Source organism: Muscardinus avellanarius (assembly GCF_963383645.1).
Source record: "Muscardinus avellanarius genome assembly, chromosome: 9".
NCBI lineage: Eukaryota > Metazoa > Chordata > Mammalia > Rodentia > Gliridae > Muscardinus > Muscardinus avellanarius.
In genome coordinates this window covers 24,938,668-24,943,835 of record NC_137795.1, presented here as the reverse complement: position 1 = coordinate 24,943,835, position 5,168 = coordinate 24,938,668, and the positions used below count along the sequence as shown (strand labels likewise).

At 35.5% G+C, this 5,168-nt stretch overlaps 1 pseudogene across 1 annotated transcript; it reads right to left on the bottom strand.

Moving 5' to 3' along the window:
- Window positions 1-3,379: 3,379 nt before the first annotated feature.
- LOC308267036 (heterogeneous nuclear ribonucleoprotein A3-like) lies at window positions 3,380-4,510 on the bottom strand (annotated as a pseudogene). The gene has a single exon. The product of its transcript is annotated as a heterogeneous nuclear ribonucleoprotein A3-like (transcript).
- Between the last annotated feature and the right edge of the window lie 658 nt (window positions 4,511-5,168).

Genomic DNA, 5,168 nt, shown 5'->3' with positions numbered 1-5,168 from the left:
AAGCTATGTCCTACTACAACTTTATGGTCAGTGGAAATTTAAGGTTCATATAGTCTTCCCATGAAATGAAATATTGCTCTTCTTTGCAGTTTTTTAAACCCTAAAATTGAAAAATAATGTTTCTAGGTCTTGGGCTACAAATAAAGAGGCACAGGACTAGACTTGGCACCAGGTAGTAGTTTGCCAATCTTCATCTACATGATTACTAAGGCCCCTTACTCTTTAATATTTCATGAGTCAAAAATTTGTTGGCTATAAATTTGTTGGAGTAGTATATTAATAGAATATATTTGGTTCTTTATGCCTACTATGAAATACTACAGGTTCTGTATAACTCAGTACATAAAATAAAAATATGATAACCAAATGATACCTGAGGTAAAATCTCTACAACATGAATGGTTAAGGTGTACATAGGCCTGAAGCAAACACAGTGATCTCTTCGCTTTTAACAGCACATTCTGGTGGCTGTAACAGAATACCATATACTGCATCCTTATAAACGAGGAGGATTTATTTCTCACTATTCTGGATACTGGGAAGTCCAAGATAAATGTGCCATTAGCTTCACAGTGAGTCTGGTGAAGTCCTTCTTCCTGATTGTTGTCTTTTTGCTGTGCACTCAAATGGCAGAAGGTATAAGGGGTCTCTCTGGAGTCTCTTTTATAATGGTATTAATACCATTTCTTACTTACCTCCCAAAGCCCCACCTGTAAATACCATCACATTCGGAATTTGGTTTCAACAAAAGACTTTTGAGGAAATGTGAATATTCAGACTATACTATAGCATTTAAATATACATTAAAGATTAGAAGACTTCCAAGTAAATTTCTATTGAATTTTATTTTAACATAGCAAATCAACAAAACTTTCAATTTGAAAATATTCCATTCATACTATTTTTAAAAGAGAGGCAGTATTCTATTTATATCTAAATTGCAATCATATTCTAAGTTAAAACAATATTTATTTCTACAAGTGTACTACTAATTTTAGTTAACATTTAGCTCTTCTATTCATATCAAAGTGGGTGAACAAGTAACTAAAGTAAAATCTTCTTACAGCTATATACTAACAGATCATTGTGAGGATTCCCCCTGAGACAAGCTGCTAACACCCTGTCCTCCCTCTCGACCTCATCCTGCCATAGTCCTCAAATTTCTAGGCAAGTGCATTACACTGTGATAGATCCTCCATCTCAGTAGGGATCCACATGTCTCAAATCTATGTATATTAAGTTATCACTATTATTACTGCTAAAACCCACATTTTCCCCTTTTCCTCACATTTCATTATACAGTTAAGAAAGAGAAGACAGTTAAATATCAACATATAATTCTGACATATTCACACTTTTAGAATATTCTAGACTTTTTAAACTATTATTATGGATTTTTATTTTTCCCATTCCTTCAACCTTTATTAAATGTGATTTAAAAAAAATTGAGACAATTTAGCTCAATTTTAATAAAAATGTTTCCCAAGCATTATTTTGACCAGGTAACCAAGGTTTAAGTTATGAACATTGAGAGTGTCCATTTATATATCCACACTTTAAGTTATGAAGGCCTTAACCATTTTCTATTATGAGCCTATTTTCTACACTGCTTATTCACATATGCCCATTAACAAATGGAATGTTGCCTGTTACATTTATTGATTTGTGTTTTCTGGAAAACTGCAGTATCTGTGAAGACCAATTTCCATGCTGGCATTGCATGGATCCATATATTAATAATGCACAGAGGCACAGAATTAGAGCAACAAGAGAGCATATTCAAACACTAGCACGCCCCATTCCCCTTTTTATTGCTTATTTTGCTTAGTACTTTAAAAAACCAAATAAAAATCTTGAATTCAACGTTCATCTGCCAAAGAAAGAACAACAGCAGGGCACAAACTTAGGCCTCCAGTGAAATTGTAAGCAGTAGCTGGCGCAACACAGTAGACATTGGATATATATATCCTTGCTATCTAAAACTTCTCAACCAGGGTCTTCCAAACAAATTGATAATGCACACCAACATGATTTAGGTTGAAATATAAACAAGGAATACCAGTGTGTTCTTTGGGAATTTAAGTAGGAACTCAAGACTACCCAAATTTAAATCCAGGTCTCTGGGAAGTGAGAAGCTGGTACTAAGCACCTGTGCTACATTTCTGCTGCATTAAATTGTTCTGGACAATTATACCTAACCTATATTTAGTGTCATTCAGCAAAATGTATAGAGTAAAAACAGTAAACTATGCCAGCCAGTTAAAGGTTTGATAACACGTGACTTATTCTCTTGCTATAAAAGCTTGTTATGTGAGAGAAAAAGAAAAAAATTAAACCAAAGAAGGTCAGGATTTATGGGTCTCATGTGCTTTGGAAAAAACAAACCAGGTACCAACTAATTTGCTCTGCTGTAGCAGGCTTAGTGGTCCTGTACCTTGAAAAGAATTGTTTTCAAGGTGGCAAAGGAGAAAACATCCACTACCTTTTCCAGAATTTAAATAGTGGTCTATAGACATTTTTTTAACACCAAAACCTATGGCAGCAGTTTTAATGTGACCAGGGTAAATGTAGAATGAAGACTCGGCAAATCTAACACACTAAAATCATGATTACATTTTGAAAGAAAATGAACAAAAACCAAATAGGAATTTTGAGATGCTTCATTTGAAGATAATCTTAGTGCTATTAAATCCACATATATGCTAATTTAAATACCCAATCCTATTTATCTAAAACACACATTTCAAACATACAAATATCTATTCTCTCCACAAGTCAGTGCCCATTCATATCATGGTTTGGAAACAGGGAGAATAGATTCCCCTTTAAGTTGCAAGTCAGTATGTGTTTCTTTACAGTTAACTTTAGCAAAATTCATACAAAATAGTAATTAATAATGATCTTTACTTGTTAACTTACAAGGAAACACCTTCAAAACTGCATTTTGTTAAAGTTTCTGTACTAAAATGTAGAAAAACTGAACTATACAAATATTGAAAAGTTAAAAGCTCCTTAATTTTTTATTCCTGGTACCACTACCACAATTTACAGGGCAATATACCTGATGTAATGAAAAGAAAAAGAAAAAGACAAAGCTACAACAGATAAAAGACCTCAGGAATGTACATCTAATTGACACTACACTGCATTAATCAATGGCTGCACTTTTTGCAAACTGTGGCTATGGCAGTCCTGAACAAGAAGGGCTTCCTGTTTAAGCTGCAGTAACTTTTCTGACTATGGATCATCGTTCCTTCTGTGGCAGATTTTTACAGTTCCTCTAATGCATTTGGGACGACTGTCTCAAAGTAACCTGCAGTTTTCCTGACAACTCTTCACTCTCTCTCCTGCTAAGAACTGTAGCCCTTTTCTGCTGTTTTTAAAACCTTCTGTTACCATATCCACTTCCAACACCAGATTCATAACCACCACCATAGGGACTGCCAGAGCTTCTTTCACCAAAACTGCCCCCCTTCATGGGTCCATAATTTGATTGCTGCTGTCCACTGTAATTTCCAAAATCATTATAGTTCCCACCACCACCATAGTTACCACCAACAAAATTTCCTCCTTCATTGTAACCATCGTATCCTCCTCCACCACCACCATATCCACCACCCTGGTTTCCATATCCTGGTCCACCGCCACCATAGCCTCCTCGAACGACTATAACCAGGACCACCACTATAGTTGCCACCATCACTTCCAAATCCATTATATCCACCATCGCCTCCTCCATAACTACCTCTGCTGCCACCACCTCCACCACCATAGCCTCCTCTTTCACCAAAGTTTCCACCACGGCCAAAATTACCTCCACCACCTCCAAAGTTTCCTCCACGACCCATAAAGTTTCCAGATCCACCTCCACGACCTCTTTGTGATCCAGCAGACTGCATCTCTTGTTTAGAAAGGGCCTTTTTCACTTCACAAATATGCCCATTAATAGTGTGGTATTTCTGAACAACAATTTTATCAACTGTATCATTATCATCAAAAGTTACAAATGCAAAATCCTCCTTTTTCCCACTCTTCCTGTCTTCCATAACTTCTACGGTCTCAATTTTGCCATACTTTTTGAAGTAGTCTCTCAAATTATATTCTTCTGTATCTTCTTTAATACCAACAACAAAAATTTTCTTCACTGTGAGATGGGCACCAGGCTTCACTGAATCCTCGCTAGAACAGCTCTCTTTGGTTCCACTACACGCCCATCAACCTTGTGTGGTCGTGCAACATTGCCGCATCCACCTCTTCAACACAAGAGTAAGTCACAAACCCAACCCCTCGAACGTTTTGTTTGGGGGTCTCTCATTACCACACAATCTGTAGTGGTGCCCCATTTCTCAAAATGTTCTCTTAAACTATCATCTGTCATTTCAAAGCTCAGACCACCAATAAACAGCTTCCTCAACTGCTCTGGTTCCTTTGGGTCATGGCCCTCCTCTCCCCAGCGGCAGCGACGGCTGGAGTCCGGCTGGGGGCGACCAGGCGGCGGTTTTACCTCCATTTTGAGACCGGACTCACCTCTTCCAACTCGAGTTCAATCTATTATGGATTTTTAATGTTTATTTTGTTTTGATTTTTTTTGCTAACCAAAAACTTGAATCACATTCTCATACATATTGAGAGGTTAACAATATATGCAATGTATGCAATATATGCAATAAGTTGTAATTACATATAAGTTAGGAAAATATTTCTAAATTTCTACTACTAATTTTAGTTAACATTTTAATTGCTTCTATACATATTATAGTGGATTAATAAGCAAAAAAGCAAAAGCTTTTATATTCCTTTCTATAAATATTGCCTACTTTTGAAAATTTCTCTTTTCTTAACTTTTACACTTCGTTTTAATTGTATTTTGCTCATTTCTTTTTTATACATACTAATATTTTAAAATAAATTTCTGGCTAGTATTCATTGATTTCAATTTATTTAATAAAATCAATCTTCTTTCCAAATAAATGGGAAATTACTAACAACCTCTGACTGGGTTGTTAATTGCTATCCTGGGGCCAAGTTGACATACCATTGTCAGCAATAGTAAGAAAAAAACCCTCAAAACACACAAAACAAACTTACCTAGAGTTTTTAAAATATATTTGCCAAAGTTAAAATAAATAAATCAACTTATATAAACTTATTATTTAACAATTTTATTA